General features: G+C 41.6%; 1 long non-coding RNA gene across 1 annotated transcript in view; it reads left to right on the top strand.

Annotated features, from left to right (window-relative positions):
• Positions 1 to 18,469, top strand: part of LOC128112954 (uncharacterized) — a 34,983-nt gene extending 16,514 nt beyond the window's left edge. The window contains exons 2-3 of the long non-coding RNA XR_008219241.1: positions 11,285 to 11,461; positions 13,931 to 18,469. This is a non-coding gene — a long non-coding RNA (uncharacterized LOC128112954). The remainder of the gene's footprint in view (positions 1 to 11,284; positions 11,462 to 13,930) is intronic.
• The last annotated feature ends 389 nt before the right edge of the window (positions 18,470 to 18,858 follow it).

Here is an 18,858-nt window from a genome sequence, read left to right as displayed (position 1 = left end):
TCACCTATCCCTCCCCTCTCTAGCTATTGGTCGTTCAGCTTTTTATTCGACCAATCAGGTGCCTTAGGCAGGCAAGGTGAAACAAATGCAACACATCCTTAAGTAATTCAACAATTGCAGCACAAATGTGACACATCTTCCCATTGTAAACAAAGGCAGCAGAAACAAATGTGACACATCTTCCCATTGTAAACAAAGGCAGCAGAAACAAATGTGACACATCTTCCCATTGTAAACAAGGCAGCAGAAACAAATGTGACACATCTTCCCATTGTAAACAAAGGCAGCAGAAACAAATGTGACACATCTTCCCATTGTAAACAAGGCAGCAGAAACAAATGTGACACATCTTCCCATTGTAAACAAAGGCAGCAGAAACAAATGTAACGCACCTTTATGTAGTTAAAGTAATATTCCACAGCATAAACAAATATAACACATCTTTGCCCAGTTGAGATAATATTCCACAACGGGGACATTAACCACATATTCAAACGTCTAGAAGAATTCAAAAGATAAAGCAGTTTCTCATAACTTCATGTCTCAGCTAAGCATGAGGAGAGAGAGAAAGACAGCAAACAGCTCCATTTGTGCAGCTCAGCCGGAAAAACAGACTCAACAGCAGCCTTCCTATTTGGTGGCTTTGTTGATTGTCTTCTTGAGTTGCGCTAGCAGCGTTAGCAGAGAAGTGAGACAGGCTCTGTGAGAAGCAGACTCCTAGATGAACACATCTTCAAGGAGCTCTCTCCCTTTTTTCAGCTGAAATTTTTTTGTAGAAAACTGGACATTTCCAGAGATATTTCTGTCCATTATCTTTCTGAAACAAACTGAATATGCTCCAAAGTGTTCCTGCCCCACTGTAACTGTCAGGAGGTGTGAATGTGATTTGCAGGTGTGTTCACCCATGCATGTGCGTGTGGGAGCCAGAAGCCAACTCTGTCTTCCTCTATTGCTCTCCACCTTGTTTGTTTGTTTGTTTGTTTGTTTTGAGACATGGTCTCTCACTGAACCTGGAGCCTGTCATTTTTGTCTACCTGGCTGTCCAGTGAATCTCTGAGGTCCACTTGTCTCTGTCCCCAGCACTAGCATTACAGATGCACTGTAGGTGGTAGGTATCTGAACTCAGGTTCCCATGCTTGTGTGGCAAGCGCTTTACCCACTTTAACCTTGATATTGAGCTAAGCATGCCCCAAAGTGTGTCTACAGCCTTAACTTCTTGAACTATGACTTTAAACTCTGCATGCTCAGAATGTATGACCCATATGAGCATGCTCAGAAATGTGCCTATCACGCTAAATGCTTTGCTTTCTGATATGGACATATATCAGCTGTCCAAGGAAGATCCCAATGTGTTTCATCGCTTTGGAAATGACTCCCAGGCTCTTTTTATCTGCTGCAGGCAACCTATCTTTCTCCAACCCTTCATTTCTTGACTGTGCTTGTCCCAGTTTTACACTCACAAAGATCAGAATCCATCATATTTGGTTACTGTGGCAGTAAGCTGAGAGGCAATTTCAAAGGCATTTGCCTTATTAATGTCAAAGAGTCTTTGTGCTTTTCCCCCATAAAGTTTGTTTGCTGAATTACTATGTCGTCTACAGTAGAAACAGTCTTGACTGAAGTTTCCACGAAGGTAACTCCATTTCTCTTGAAAAAGCTTCAACTTCCTTATTATTCCTTCTTTGTTAGATTCTAAATCACTTTTATTTCCAAAGAGCATAATGACTGTGTTTGGAGTGGACACTGGTAGGCTTTTTCAAGCCAGGCTGTCATGTGGTTGAGTGTTACATGTCTATATTCTGTTCCTTTTCCATTGCTGAGTAGTATTCCACATATGGATGCGGCACAACTTGATTATCTAGTCAGTGGACATTGTTTTGCATTTGCATTTTTACTACCATGTAGTGATTTCCTCCAAATTGCAATATGTCCTCTTAAAGGGGGCAGGGGCTCGTAAGACTGAAGAAGTAAATAAAACTTGCAAATCTCAGAAGACTTCTGAGACTTAAAAGACTCCCAGTTCCCCTTCCTGCCTCGCCACGGTTTTTTAAGCAGTAATAACTACTGAAGAAAGGAGGCTATTCCACAGGATGAGCTGGGTGTTGGAGAGGAACTCCAGGGAGGCAGCTCTTGTGAACTGTGCTCATGGTGGAGTGGACTTTCCCCCTAATACAGCTACCTTTGAACCACCTGTGCTCTGTAAGCAACCTTTTATCCCTACCCCTGTAAGTAACCCCAGTGGACTTGCTATTCCACTAAGTTAGCTGTGGGTGGAATCGTTTTCTTTGGGGGGGGGTGGGGGGAGCTCTGTCATTGGTGCCTTATCTGAGGTGACTAGATTCGTTTGCACCTCCCCAGGGAAAGTCATACAACACTGACTCTTGCAAATAAGTCTGGAGTGTGGGATTGTAGAGATGGCTCGGGGGTTAACAGCTTTGGTTGCTTTTCAAGAAACCCCATATTCAATTCTCAGCACCCACATGACAGCTCATAAGCATCTGTAACTCTTGTGCCAGAGGATCTGATATTCTCTTCTGGCCTCCACAGGCACCAGGCAAGCAAGTGGTGTACAGACGTACATGCAGGCAAAACAGCCATATACACTTAAAAAAAAAACCACTACTAATAAAATTTTAAAAGCCTGAAGTGGATAAGGTACTCAAGTCATTTATTTATTTATTTATTTATTTATTTATTTATTTATTTATTTATTTATTTATTTATTTGGGTGTGCATGTACCATGGCGTGCATGTGGAAGTCAGAAGACAGACCGTGGAGTCCTGATTCTCTTCTTCCAACACATAGACTCCAGGAATCAAACGCGGGCTGTCAGGCCTGCAGTAGGTTCCATTAACCACTGAGCCGCATCACTTACCCTCAGTGCACGTCTTAATGCAGGAAAGATGTTTTCGTGTATCTCGGATACGAGATTCTTTGTGTGGTTCCGGGAACCGAACTCAGGCATATATATATATATATATGCCTTCTACCATTGCGCTGTCTGTCCACCCAGCCTCTCACTTCTCTTCAGGTAGATGTGTGTTGAGCTGTTTAAGAAAGGATGAGCAGCATTCCAAAGTCATTGGACTATTTTCCATTTTCACCAAGAGCATGGAAAGATTCTAGTTGCTCCTGTAGTGGGTAGCCATTCCAGCTTTGATCTGGAAGTTCCAACCCCCATTGAGACTTCAGCAACTGTCACGCCTACAAGGCGGGGCGAAAGGAGGCGCCTGGGGACCCGAGATCTGGATCAGCGGGCGCGCTCTCTGTTGCGAGACCCTGGCTGGACTGGAGAGGTGTACCAAGCAGAGCTCCAGAGAACACCGCTGGACTGCGATACACCTTCCCCAGACCCCGCGACCTACCTATCCCTTAATTTGTAAGTTACGCCATTAAATAAATCTCCTTTTAACTACGTGGAGTGGCCTTAATAATTTCACCAATATGCTCCCCTTAGTTTTTTTCAAAGTTGAGGCGTTTTTACTTATGTACTGTTATCTCAGTGTGGTTTCAAGTATTTCCCTGGTTACTAATGTTGTTCAACACCTTTCCCATGTGCTTCTTAGCCATTTGCACATCTTTTTTTTTTTTTTTCTCACATATCTGTTCAAACTTTACCCATTTTCCTTCCAATTTGAAGAACTCATTTCAAATCAATATCTGGAAAGACTTCGTTTTCAGAAAGTTCATTTCTTCCCGTTACAAGTTTGCCTAAGGAACTAGTCAACCACTTTGGTCTTTAACAAATCAAGGTGACCATCCGGAAATCACTCCACGTTGCTTGTTCCCATCGCCTATTTTCTTAAATGTTTTTAGCCAGTCAGCTTCTGTGGCTGTGGCAAAATGCCTGTGACAAACAATTGAAAAGGAGGAAATATTTCTAGTGATTTGTGGTTCCTGTCTGTGGTCACCTGACCTGTGACAACACAGTACGACCCAGCAGGATGCTGGAGCAGAATATTCACCTAGCTGTGGCAGGTGGGAACCTGACAGAATGAGGAGACTGGCCTAAGCAGCAGTGTCTCCTTAAAGGCCATGCTTCCAATGGACCGACTTCCTCCTGAAAGTCCCCATCTCCTAAAAATTCCACTAACTCCAGATAGCACCGTGGGCTACTGGAAGCATGGGACCTAATCCTTCAGCACATGAGCTTCTGGGGTCATTTCAGATCCAAATGACGGACGTCACCTCTGCATTTGTATCTTTTCTCCCAGGACACGTGTTAACAGTTAAAAGGTCCAGTTGCAATTTGATGCCTCGTTTAGTGTTAGCTATTGCTGTATCTGATATCTGAGGCAGGTACTGTGAGTGCTTGATCTGGCCCAGCAATTACGGAAAGCCTTGTTACAAATGAACAGTGGAATATTGTGTGTCTTATTTTGCCAATTTAAGGGGAATAATTCTCTCTAAATGCATCAATAAGTGAAGGTATATCTAGTGGAAACCCAATGGGAACCTGTCTAGAATATTATCGATTTAAAAACAGTAGAGGCTAATTTAAAACAATTAAACACTTGGCTCGGCCATCTTCAAGGTAAGTCTTTGGCCTCTGTGATGGACAACCCCTCACTCTATGTTTTAAATAGCTCTTTCTAAGCTGAGATATAATTGATTATTAAAATCTGTGTTATTTGATAAAATAAATGAAAATTGGAGTCACATCCAGTGTACTGGTGGTTATTTTCATTTCAAGCTAACGTGAGAGAAGAGATGCGGCACTTTTAAGATGTACTCTTTAACCTTTTAATAATTAAAAGGATGTCTGTTCTACTCTCCAAAGGCAAGGCATTTACTTTTTCCGTCTCTCCACCTCGTTCATTTATTTAACTAGTGAGCAGAGGAGAGGCTGACAATCAAAGCCTATGCGGGGTTAATGGCACTGGGCATTGCCTTTAGAAGGCTTGCTGAGCTGCCTGGGGGCAGTGTGGGAGACCGTGCATCTAGGTTCTAATCAAGTGAACAGACAGGCAGGTGTGTTCTCTCTCCCACAGGCCCCAACAGGCCTGTGTTCTCTCAGAACCAGCTTCTTGCTTGCTCCTGGGTGGAAAAGTCCGAACTATTTATACGCAATTCACAGAGGGTAGGACTGTGAGGGACGGAAGGAAAGAGGCCTTAGGAGAGAGTTTCCCTTTTCCTCCAAACTGACTTCGGTTGCTTATAAAGTTGTTACTAAAAACCTCTTCTACTCCTTTGGATCTATTTCTGAATTAGTAGAATCTGAAGGGGATTTGAACTTTGAGCTTTAAAAGGAAAATAGAAAAAAAGTGACTGAGTCATGTGACCACATAGCTGGATTCTGCTGCCTTCCCTCTTCCATACACCTTCAGGGCTGAACTCCGCCCTCTCCTCACCAACACTTGAGTATTGTGATGCCTTGTAAGAGGCTGGGAGTGTTACAAGCCTTTGCTGAGACCTGCAAGTGGAGGGAGGGAGAAAATTAAGTCAATGGAACAGTACATTTCAAGATACAAAGGGCGGATTCGAAGGCCTTGAGTGGAGTTACAGTCTGCTAACAGGATGTTCACTCACATGAGAGCCTCCTCGGAAATGGTTTCTGAATAATTAATGAAAGTGACTCGGGAAAAGGATGACTTACCACAGCATGTATTTAAAACGAATGAACCTGGATTGTTTGAAGAGTAGATGCCTTCTACTTTTATATATTGAATTAAAAAAAAACAAAGAGCATGGGCGGGACAGATGACTCAGTGGTTAAGAGCAATTGTTGCTCTTGCAGAGGACCCCAGTTCAGTTCCTAGCATCCACGTCAGATGACTCACAACCCTCTGTAATTGCCATTACAAGGGGATCTGACTCCTTCTTCTGGCCTCCAAGGGTGTCTGCATACATGGCATTCAAACATAAATTCCAAAGTAAAAAAAGAAGAGGAGATCTTTAAAAATACAGAGTAGTTCATTGGCATCGGTTTTTCACCCAAGTCTGGATATTTTCTGTGATCATAATCTTAGCTATGTAGACCTACGAACCACAGTACTGTCCAGGAATGTAACAGTCACAATCAACAAATTACAAATTCTCATATTACATTCACATTTAGAGAAAATTTCATTAATCAAAATGAAAATATTTAAATATTTTCCTTTAAAACCATATGCTTTCAAATCATATTCATTATTCTACATTTTCATCAGGTGTCTATCAAAAGATATAAACGAACACAGACTTTCTCTTTGTATTCAGACATTCATGATCAGTCAGTCCAAGGCAAAAATTCAGAGGAGACTGTCTGGGAATCCAGTGATTTTTTAGTTTAAATACATGCTATGTGAAATCATCAGGAACCCTCCCTCCCTCCCCACATTCATTAAGGACACCAGAATAACTCTGGGGTACGGGGCTATGAAGGTTTTAGAGCAGGAATTCGGGAGGCCCCTCCAGTTCTCGTGTTCTAAGACGATTGCTCCTATCTTTTTTGATCACAGCCTTTTCTGAAAACTCAGTTAATTCATCCTCAGACAGTTCACTTGAACAATAGCTTTTAATTCAGCAGGTGCGCAGTGGGGATCTGAAGAGCGGAACAGTTCAAAGCCCTCTTTGCGTTTGTCAGTTTGGAGGCTTGCCAACCTTTTAACATTCTTTTTCTTTCTTTTTGGCTTTTTGAAACAGGGTTTCTCTGCAGCTTGTGGAGCCTGTCCTAGAACTCATTCTGTAGACCACGCTGGGCTGGAACTCACAGAGATCCACCTGTCTCTACCTTCCATGTGCTGGGACTAAAGACATGCGCCACCACCGCCCAGCCCCTTTGGCATTCTTACAGCCTGTTACTGAGATGTGTTTGAATGAGTGGGTTTTTAACCCTATGTGCAAGAGGACATTCTTCTGATACCTAATACCACATGCAGGTTAATTTGTGCTATTTCATTTGAAAGCATCACCTTTGGTAATTGCAAATCTTATTCAGATCAGAATTCAATTGGATTGGAGGTTGGAGAATTCCATTAATAACTTGTTGCACTTTTAAAATCATGTAGTTAAACCAGTTGAAAGATGATACAATTATTGGCAGTTTGTTGGCCATTCATTGACCTTAAAATAGGGGCTTATCTTTAGACTCTTAGATGCTGAAGGGGGAGGGCATTTGAAGAGTTAGTGTCTCACTAGACAAGTGGGATTTCTTGGTACCATTCAAATAACATCAAATATGGTGCTCAGCTATCTTAGGACTCGTGTGCGTTTTCTTTAAATTGTCCCCTCTTTCTAAAGCTGCCTGTTTACTCAAAGTCTGCACAGTTGGCTTTTGTGGTTGTGTTTTCACAACATCGAACCATGATATGGGAAGGAAAGCTTGAGTAACCTGAGCTACACACTCTGTCTAGGAAGACAGTTTGCTGAGTTTAAGAAAGCCCCGCTCTAAGAACCAGGAAACCTTGTCCTGCCAAACAGTTCAGTGACCATGAACAAGTTACTTAATTTTCCTGGTTTTTAGTTACCCTGTCAGTAAAATTACCCAGTAGGACTGGATAATCCCCGTGATCCCTTCCTCACCAATGATGCCTAGGCATCTACTGTTTCAAAATACTTTGACATTTCTTACAAAGCCCTTTCACAAACATCATTTTTAGCCACACAACAATTGCCGATGGAGACAAGGTAGGGCTTCAGCAGACTGAGAGATAACTGGAGTGTATCATTTTAGCTGTGGTCACTAAGGGGAGATTAGGTGATTGGCAAAGATTATAGCAGAAGTGGAATGTAACCTCAGGTCTTCTGCTAAGTTCTATGTCCCCCACAGAGAAACAAAGAAGAGGAAGCACCATGGTTTGGAACAGCTAGTTCTATGCAGGGATCACAACTGTGACAAATATTTCCTTTAGTGATTCAAAGCCGAAACAGAGTAAAGAAATGGCCTACACACTCCATTGTAATATGGGTAAGAGAGTAACTCTGCAAGATTGAAAAAAAAAAAAAAAAAACAGCCAAGCCCTTATAGGTAGATTTAAAGATACACTGTGCAAAAGAAGCTGTCATTCAGTTATGGGCCCTGTCTCCATTATTTGTTTGTTTGTTTGTTTGTTTTATTGCTGTGATAAGACACCGTGGCCAAGGCAACTTATGGAAGAAAGGGTTTATGTTTATTGGGTTTCCAGTTTCAGAGGGTGAGTCCATGACCATTATGACAGGGACCATGTAGGCAGGCAGGCAGGCAGGCATGGCACTAGAGTGGTAGCTGAGAGCTTACATGTTGAGAGAGCAACCACAAGGCTGGGGGTGGATGCTAACTGGGCTTTTAACTGGGAATGGCATGGGCTTTTGAATCTCAAGGATCATCCCCAGTGACACACCTCTTGCAACAAGACCACACCTCCTAATCCTTCCCACATAGTTCCACCAGCTGGGGACCAAACATTGAAACATATGAGCCCATGGGGGCCCTCCTCATTCAAACCAGCATGGGTTCTTTTACCAGAAATGCGGAGATAGGGTGCAGGGAGCTTGGAAGAATAACATTATGAGGAAAAGAGGGACCTTGGAGAACGGATTAAAAGGAAAAATACATAGACTAAAAACACTAGCATACAGAAAGCTCATTACTGTGAATTATATAAAAAATAAGACCAGGAGAGGATAGCCTCTTGATATTTAGAGTACAATAGAAGAACTGCATGCCCAAAACAGTGACATGATATAGGAAATACTGACAGGTAAAAGATATAGCATATGAACTCAACTCCTAAATAGTCCAGAGAAGAATTGTGGAGTGAGTGTATGTGTGTGTGTGTGTGTGTGTGTGTGTGTGTGTGTGTGTGTGTGTGTGTGAAGGATATTTGATAGCTTCTTCTGCGAGTCTTACAACTTGTCCAGAGGACTGAATTATTTGAAAATTGAATATAAAATTTTTTTGAAAATATTGAGATAGGAGCACAGCCATTGACTAGGTAGACGGTACCACCAGTCCTTAACAGAGCCAGGAAGATTTCATCGCACATTCTATACACGTCCTGAATTACTGAAGGCTCAACTTTCAACATTGAAATTTGGGGTGGGGATACAACTCAAACCATAGAGAAGTTAAATCAAAAGGCCTTCTCCCTTTCTCAGTAGTTCTGGGAATAGAATCTAGGGCTGGAAATAGAATCTAGGGCTTTGTACAAGACCCATTTCCAAATGTCTTAATTTTAAAACAAAAACAACCCACTGATTTTAGTAAAAAAAAAAAAAAAACTTCTTGGGCATACAGTTCAGTGGTAAAGTACTTGCTGAGGCACTGGGTTTGATCCTCAGCACAGAAGAAAGGGAAGGGAGGGAGCAGGTAAGGAGAGGGGAGGGAGGGGAGCTTATTTTCTCAATCCCAAGCAAGTCTTATCTCTACTAGTAAATCTATATTACTGTACTGGAGAAGTAGAGTCAGGTGACATGGGCCGGAACTCCAGACTAATCTAATTAAGAGGTTAGGGAAGGGGATTGAAGCTCAAAACCAGCCTGGGAAATTTATCAAGACTCCATCTCAAAACTAAAAATGAGGATCCAGGAAGACATCTCAATGAGTAAAGGAGCTTGCCAGTAAGTCAACAGCCTGAGAGCTACCTCAGAGACCCACAGGGTAAAAGGAGAGACCTGACTTCTGAGAGCTGACCTCAGACCTCCACAGACTTGACATGGAGGGCGCTCGCCCTAAGTAGACAGATGGAGAACAAAATAAATAACGTTAGGATGAGGTCGCCCAAAGTAGACAGATGCAGTACAAAGTAAACATGTTAGGATGAGGAAAATAGCTTGAGCTATGGCTCGCGGGTAGATGGTAGAACCATTGCCCACCATGAGGTCCTGGGTTCAGTCAGAGAGAGAGGGGGCAGGACCTTCCCACTTTCTGCAAGACCTGTAAAAAATGGAAGAAGTGTGGTTGTGGATACATTTAGCTACATAATAGCAGGGTGTTTGTTTGTTTTTCCCAATTTGTTTGATTGTCTTAAGTTGTCTTTTTTGGTACTGGATTTGAATCCAGGGCCCTTTGCATCCACCACTGAACTACATTGCAGTCCTTGGGTTTTGTTTTGTTTTGTTTTTTAAGGAGACCATTCCTCCTGCCTCTGCCTTCTAATCCTGGTATTATAGGCATGTGTCACCACACCCAGCTTCCAGAGTACAGTGTAAGCAGAAGAGAGGATGAATGCTTATCCCTCTTTAAATAGTATTAAAGGGAAAAATAATATTCTTTAAAAACATTTTTTTTACTGTTTTGTGCATTTGTGTGTATGTTCATGTGTATGCAGGTGCACCTGTGTGAGTGTGCATGTGTGTATCATGCAGGGGTGTGTGTGTGTGTGTGTGTGTGTGTGTGTGTGTGTGTGTGTGCGCGCGTGTGCGCGCGCGTGCATGCATGCATGTATGTATGCATGTGGAAACTAGAGGATAGTTGGCTGGTACTCCTATTATGGAAGTTGTTTCCTACACCTGTATCCTGTGAAGTACTGCCTATGTTTTCTTCTTTTTCTATGTTTCAGGTTTTATGTCTAAATCTTTGATCTGCCTGTTTCTGCGTCTCCAGAGCTGAAATTACAAGCAGGTGCCACCTGCCACAGCTTTTTAAAATTCGGGTCTGGGGATCCCATTCAGATTTCTGTACTCACATTGCAAGAGTGTTACCAGTTGAGCTACTACCTCAGCCCCTAAAGAATATTCCTGTAAGGAATGTATCTGTGTTAGAAGACTTACAAATGCTGGGTCTCGGTACACCTGCTGGGAGCATGAAGAAACATGGGCATGGTAGAACACTTTCCTTCTTAAGCCAATATAGCAATAAATCCAAGGATTGGCTAATTTACTTTTTTAAAATGTAAAACTACATTTATTTGCCATTTTAAAGGAATTGTAGCCAAAACTTCAATTGTAGTAGCAAACCTTTCCCATTGTTCACTAAGTACGCCCCCAGAGTTTAAAATGTAGTCCCCGTCATGTGCCAGCTTGTACCGTGCATGTTAATGTGAGCAAGTACTGAACATCTCTTTGATGTGGTAAGACAGGTTCTACCCAGTTCTCTTCTGACACCTCAGGGCTCATGGATAAACTCTGGAGATTAAAAGAAGGAGAAAACTCAGAGCCATTTTTAGAAGCCTCCCTTACATTTTCATTCAAGCAGTGGCCGGTTTAACTATCAGCTGTAGGCCTGCCCTCTTCACGACAACTCCTAAGTGATAATGAAAACCTTCTCAGAGAAGGTCCAAAATCAGCCGGAAAAACTGAAAACTACTTGTGGTGTGCTTCAGGCCTGCAGCAGTATACAGAGACAAATCTGAGTGACGTCTTCCACCTTACCTTTTGCAGTTACCAACTCACGCATTTGTTTCTTGTGAATGCCGTGCCCAGTGTGACCGCTCACAGTGTACCCCCTGGAATTAAGTCCACAACTGGCAATGGCAGACACTGAGGCCAGCTGACTTAAAATAATCAGGATGAGAAGGAGAGAAGCTGGCATTTCCTGAACACGTACGGCAGGACGAGGTCAGTGCCTCTGCCACTTCCGTACGGTTCATCGGGGGATGGTCTGAACAAAGTCCAATTCATAAGGTCTGGGAACAGGTCTCAGATTCTGCATTTTTAGCAAGTTTTCAGAGTGTGCAGTCTGTGGATGTCCCTGTCACATGTTGTGAAGCAAGAGCCAAGAGGCTTCATACGTAATTGTCATAATGAATTTGGAAATTAGTTATCATTACCTTTCAAAACAGAAAAACAATGAGGCTAAATAATTGTTCAGTGGAGAAATGTGAAGATTTTCTGACAGCCAAGTTCACATTCCTTCCAATTCCTAAATAACACCTCGCAGAAGATACTTTATTTTAATTTGATTTTTGAACTTTGAGATCAAGGGCAGGGAGATGGCCCAGCAGGTAATGCACTTGCCATGGAACTATGAGGATCTGACTTTGAATCCACGGAACCCACCACAAGCGGAACACAGAAACATGTCTGAAATCCCAAAGCTTGCAAAGCAAGATGGAAGGCGGAGCCTGGAGAACCCTCAGAGGCTCCTAGGCCCGCTGGCCTAGCATAGCAGCGGTTAACAAGAAACCTGTGTCAAACACTGACACAGGAAGTTGTTTTCTGACCTCGCATGCACACTGTAGTATACTTGTGCCTGCACTCACACACACAAACACACATACACTTACACACACACACACACACACACACACACACACACACACACACACACACGAAATAAATGGTGAGTCAAGTCTGCTTATGTGGCATCTGAGTTTCAGATTCTCAGCCTGGGTATGAAGCTCAGAGGCAGAATACATGCAGCACACTGGTGTTGATTCTCAGCACTGCAATAATTGTTACTAAATAAATTAACAGGCAAGGAAATTAGAAAAAGTTCACCTTCCTCCGTCTCCCCTTCTTAGCTAAGGAAGTATTTCTCTATGAGGTGCCTAGAAAAGGGGATTTTCACTGGTAATTGATTGAGCATTTTAAAAATGTAACCACTTAGGCCACACTGCAGTTTTGCAAACTCAAGTAGGTAATGATGTATTTGTGGTTTTTATCAAAGAGGTTTGTCCTCTCAGGCGAAGAGGATCTTAGCGTCCTCCCCCGGTGCAGTTCGGCTGCTCTAAGTGGAGTTGCTGGGGGGTAGGGGGAAGGGGGCATGGAATGAAATGTGCTGGTTTCCTGATGCCAGGGATAGGTTTAAACCTGCATCTTATGACAGGGTGCTGAAGTGCAGTGTCTAATTATGGCACATTTAATTGTAATGTGAAAGCAGCAATAGCGATACACACACACACACACACACACACACACACACACACACACACACACTTTTTTACCAGATAAAAGGTCTTTATCCACGAGTCCAATTATATGGCATCCATATGGAAAAATGAGAGCTCAAATAACAAAATATTTCCCATATTTGAAGTCCATAAACTTTTTAGTAGGAATGCTTCATGAGATTGCCGCAAAGATAATTATCTATCTTTTCTTCCAACCAGAATATACCCATAGAATTCTCCCCATAGTTCTGCAGGTAAATAAAGGCCCATGAGAGCAGATATTTCCCAGAAAGCACTAGTAGTTACTTCTTTTAGAGCATCAGTTCTTTTCTGGCTTTGAAAAAGCACACTTCATGTTCTGAAATAGTATACATTGTTAAACATGTCTCTGGAACATCGGTATATCTAATATACTGGTAAAATTGCTAATTAATTAGCTGAGTATATTCTGCTATTTATTAATAGAACCTAACAATTCAATTCATATTTAAAGGACCTCAGATTTTCTGCATTTATATATTTTGAATAAAATATATTTGTATATGACTTTGCCAGTAAAATATCACATTTCATATAAAATTAAGTTGTTGAGTGTTTTAAAAAGACTTTGTATGCTGAGATCTCACTATGACGAAATTCACAAAGGGTAGAACTTGTTATAGCCAGATCAACCTCTACAAAGAATGTAAGGACAAAGACACTGAGAGGCCAGTCTAGGTAGAAGAGACAACACAGTGGCTAGGAGTGTGTATTGTTCTCCCAAAGGCACTGAGTACCTCTGGTGACTTATACCTGCCTGTCACTCCATTCCAAGGCTATCTGAAGCCTCTGACCTCCATGGACACTTGCATTTGTACACACACACACACACACACACACACACACACACACACACACGCACGCACGCACGCACGCGCACACGCACACGCACACATACACACACATCATTTAAAAAAATAAAATAAATCTTGAGTGCAGGCATGAACCACAGCATTCAGGCAGAGGTCAGAGAAGAACCTCAGGCATTGTGGTTCTTTTTCCACAGATGTTTTCAGTGTTAGATTCAAAGGAAATTAACGGGAAAGCATGTGGTATTTAGCAAAATCCCTGTGTGTTTGTATCTCTATTGGGTAACAGTGATCACATGACATCAGTTTTTTGTTTGTTTGTTTTGTTTTTTGTTTTTTTGAGACAGGGTATCACTATGTCATCTTGGCTGACCTGGAATGCTGGCCTTGACCATGGAACTTAGAGATCTGCCTGCTTCTGTCTCTAGAGTGCTGAGATGAAAGGTATGCTCCACTACACCTGGCTCCTCCTTTTATTATTTATTCATTTGTTTTTTATTTATTTATTTATTTAGTTGTATGTGCATTGGTGTTTTGCCTGCATATGTGTCTGTATGAGGGTGTGGGAACTCCTGGAACTGGAGTTACAGACAGTTTTGAACTGTCATGTGGGTGCCAGGAATTGAACTGTAGGTCCTCTGGAACAGCAGCCAGTGCTCTTAACTGCTGAGCCATCTCTCCAGCCTCATGACATCAGAATTTAAAGAATTAACATTCAATTAAATGATTCCCAGCAATATCTTGCTATGCTTGTAAACTGGAGCCTAGCATAATCATCATCAGAGAGTCTTCATTCAGCAACTGATGGTAGTAGATGGAGAGACCCACAGCCACACATTACGCTGAACCCAGAGAATCCTGGAGAAGACAGAATCCTGGAGAATACAATTCTGGAGAAAGGATTGTAGGAGCTGGGAGTAGGGGATCAAGACACCACAGGAAATAGGCCCACAGAATCAACTAACCTGGGCTCATAGGAATTCACAGAGACTCCACAGACAATAAGGGAGCCTGTGTGGGTCTGACCTGACCTATGTCCTCTGCATGTTATGGTTGTGCAGCTCGGTGTTCTTGTGGGACTCCTAACAGTAAGAGTGGGGCCTGTCTCTGACTCTTGCCTGTTTTGGGGACCTTTTTCCTCCTACTAGGTGGCTTCATCCAGCCTTAATATGAAGGGATGTGCCTAGTTTTATTATAACTTGACATGCCATGTTTGATTGGTATCCCTGGGAGGCCTGCCCTTTTCTGAAGGGAAAGGAGGAGTAGATGTGAGAGAGAAGGGATGAGGTGGGGGATTCAGGGAGAGAAGGAGGGAGAGGGAACCTCACTTGGGATGCAGTATATGAGAGAAGAATAAATAATTTAAAATCAATATTCAATTATATGCATTTGACAAGGAAGAAAAAAGATAGAGGGAATTTTTTTTCAAATTTTCAGGTTTTTTTTTTCAGTTTTCATTCAATAAGCAGATGCTCTGGCATAAATATTAAGGAGAAATGTGTTTCAATGGCTCTTTAAGCAAAAACATCTCTATGAAATGAGTATAATTACAGTATTTTGAAATGTATATTTTTCTTTTTGAGATACAATATCATGTCCTGCAAGGCTAGCCTTAAAGAGCTTGTTTTGTTACCAAGGATGGTCCCGATATCCTGATGACCCTGCCTCTTCCAAATACTAGGATTACAGGCGTGTACCACGTTTAGACTTGAAATTTATGTATTTGTACAAATATTCCTGTGGCATCGGTCAACCATTGTACTTTTTCGACTGCTCAGTTGAAGAGGCAGTATTTGTTTTCAAAGCTGGGTGGGGGAGCACTGGCTGTCTGAGAGCTATTGGGAAACACTGAGCCTCGGTTGCAAGTAGCAGCTTCCTGAGGAATTTTCCAGGACACATTCTACAGTCCTTTTATTTTGAAACCACTTTAGACTCATAGAAGTTGCAAAAATGGCCAAGTAGTTCATAATGTTGTTTTCTATTCTTTGTTGGGTTTTCCCTAGTGTTTACAAGTTTAACCATAACATAACTACCAAAACCCAGGAGAGAACACTGAGGTAGAATTGTGAAGTAGATAGCAGGCCTTGTTCTCACTCATTGGCTTTTCCTGAACTTCATCTTTCCGTCCTAAGATCTGATCCAGGGTCCAGATTTCAATGAAGTCATCACATTTTTAAAAATCTTCTCTAATCTAGGATAAATCTCTCTTCTTCTGCCTGTTGTGACTTTGATCTGTGGTTCCGTGAAGGTAAAGAAATTAAATCAACTCAATATATTTTTTGTCTTCCTTATTAGTTTCTCAAATATTTCTGTGTAAACAAAAGTCCAGGATATTTTCTGAAGTAGCTTATCTATTATTTTGACATTACGTAAGTGATTGTAGCAGAAAGTATTACTAGGTGGGGTTAAACTGCCTCAGCAATACTTCAGATAGCAAGCTACCCCTATTCTTCAATAGGTAGTACCTTCCAAAAAGAACCATTTCACATACTTGCAGAATTTCTTGGTAGTACTTGATATCTAACACCTCAGAGGGATAGGAGACATAGCATTTCTACATTCAAGTCCTGATTACCATTCATTTCCCAAGAGCCTTTCTGGCTTTTGTACAGAAGAAAAACAAGCTAACGCTTGTAAACAATTGAGAATGATTTCATGTTGAAACTTTTTAAATGATTTCAACAGTAACACTCGCTTAGTGTCAGTATGTTTTAAATCCTTCAGCCATAAACATTAAATGTTCATAAACTGGAATGTAATAGCTTTTATGGATTTTAAAGCATGATGATGGAAATAAGAACGAACAGGCTCTGCTGGTAAAATGCTTACTGAGCAAGCATGAGGACCTGAATTCAGATTCCCCAGCAACCACAGAAAAGCCAGGTGTGAAACTGCTCAACCGTAATACCAGCATCAAGGAGGCAGACACAAGAGAATCCCTGAGCCTCCCTGACCAATCAGGACAGCTGGCTCAACAAGCTTTAGACTCAGTGAGAGACCTTCAGAAAATAAGGCCTAGAGCAGTAGAGGAAGACACCAGTGTCAACGTTGGGCCTTGACATAAGCATGCATGGGTGAGCACACCTGCACACTCACACACTCATATACATATGTTTTATACAGAGAGAGAGAGAGAGAGAGAGAGAGAGAGAGAGAGAGAGAGAGAGAGAAAGAGAATGAACAGTTGAGACTAGGAAGCTTAACTGTTTTTAAATGGTGGTTATCACTTTATGTATAATTTGACTAACATAAAAAGGCAAAAACTTTTCATGCACTTTTGAATACTACTAGCAGCGTATGTGTGTATGTGTGATCCTCTGAGGATTATTTTTTTTTTGTAAAGGTTAAAGAGTGTGGTTTATTTAGGTTCTGATTTTTGTGATTACCGTCCTCCTCCTTTTTGGTGGCAGTTGGGGTACTGCTTTGAGTTGTACTGCCTTGCTTTGTAGCTCAGTTTGACTTGGAACTCACTGTGTAGCCCTGGCTGGCCCCAAACCTCTGATCTCCCTGCTGTGGCCTCCTAACTGCTGGGGATTCAAGTATGTACTACCTGGCAAAAGTCGACTTTTATTTTAGCTTATGCTTAGAGAAGAGCTACAAAATAATAGAATTATCGTAAAACCTGATTACCCCTTTTTATTTTGTTAACATCTTGTATCACTGTGATATATAGCTTAAAACTAAGTAACCAACATAAATGCAACATTGATTTTTTTTTTTACTATAAACCTGAGATTTCATTGGCTTCTTCCGTTAATGCCCTTTGTGACCTCCAGAATCTAACCCAGAATGCATTTACTTTCAATATTTACCTTGGAATGAATGTTGGGTAATTTCTCTCAGTTTGACTTTATGTGATCTTTATAAACTGATTGAAGTTGGGAGTTTTTGTTCAGAGTTCCACAGAATCAATGCTGGGCTATGCTCTCCTGAGTGCTGTCTTTCATGAGGTGGTGTCCACATGACCACTAGGTAAGGATACTGCCTGTGGGCTCCCTGCCTTTCATGGTGCCATATCCACACTGTCATTTGGTGAAGATGGTGCCTGTGGACTCCCTCCCTTTCATGGTGCCATATCCACACTGTCATTTGGTGAAGATGTCTGTGGACTCCCTCCCTTTCATGGTGCCATATCCACACTGTCATTTGGTGAAGATGTCTGTGGACTCCCTCCCTTTCATGGTGCGATATCCACACTGTCATTTGGTGAAGATGTCTGTGGACTCCTTCCCTTTCATGGTTCCATATCCACACTGTCATTTGGTGAAAATGGTGCCTGTGGGCTTTCCCATTATGGTGCTCCGTTGTTCCCTTCTTTTCCAGCATTTATTCTTTGTCAAACAGTCACTAAAACTAGTCAGCAAAGGAGAGCAGATGGAAGTCATTTCCTGAAGCAGGACTTAGCTACATACATTGCTTAGAATTCATATGGAAGAAAAATTTGTCTCAGGAGAACTTTTAAAAGTTAGTTCCAGAATTATCGGGTATACACAGAGAGACACTGTCTCAAAAGAATAAAACAGCAATGATGATGATCTAACATTATCCAGGTATCCAATTCTTTCATTGATGCATAAACAGAACTAACTACTGCATATGTTTTTGATGGGTTCTGATAATGTACAAAACATGTGAGGCATCCACATAAAACAGTTTATTTTCCATGGGAGAAAAAGGTTAAAAACAAGGCAGCAATAAATAATGAAGGTAATTACATATCATTATGAGTACAGTGACTCAAACTGCAATGTGTGAGATATTATGATAACTCTGGGGGAGATCTGAGAGATCACAATTTCATGAGGTCAGCCTGAGATGCTGATTTCTAAAAGAGAATTTAGAAAAACAGAACAAGCTGATTTTTCTTTTTTTGAAACTACAGCATAGTATAGAGGCAGGAAATGGTCCTGACATGGTTATTTCAAGTATTAACTCAACAGCATGATGCAGAACCCAGATATTTGGTTGAATATTGTTCAGGGCATATTTTTAGGGTGTATTTCTAGATGAGATTAACGTTCGAATCAGTAGACCAAGCAAACACTGATTACCTCCCCTGATATGACAGGTGTTTTGGTCATATTCTCATTACTATGAGCAAACACCTGATAAGAAGCAACTTTAGAAGTTGCTTATTAAAGTGACTTATTTTATTTCATCACTTGAGGATATCTAGTCCATTAAGAGGGGGAAGAAATAGTCACAAGTGTGTGCAGCAGTTGACTGTATCCTGATGGACAATTATGAGGCCAAAGGATGCCAGCTAGAACCAGGC

This window comes from Peromyscus californicus, unplaced genomic scaffold (genome assembly GCF_007827085.1).
Source record: "Peromyscus californicus insignis strain IS unplaced genomic scaffold, ASM782708v3 Scaffold_17__1_contigs__length_78620276, whole genome shotgun sequence".
Classification (NCBI taxonomy): domain Eukaryota; kingdom Metazoa; phylum Chordata; class Mammalia; order Rodentia; family Cricetidae; genus Peromyscus; species Peromyscus californicus.
The sequence above is the reverse complement of the archived record's forward strand: the minus strand, read 5'-3'. Positions and strand labels throughout refer to the sequence as shown.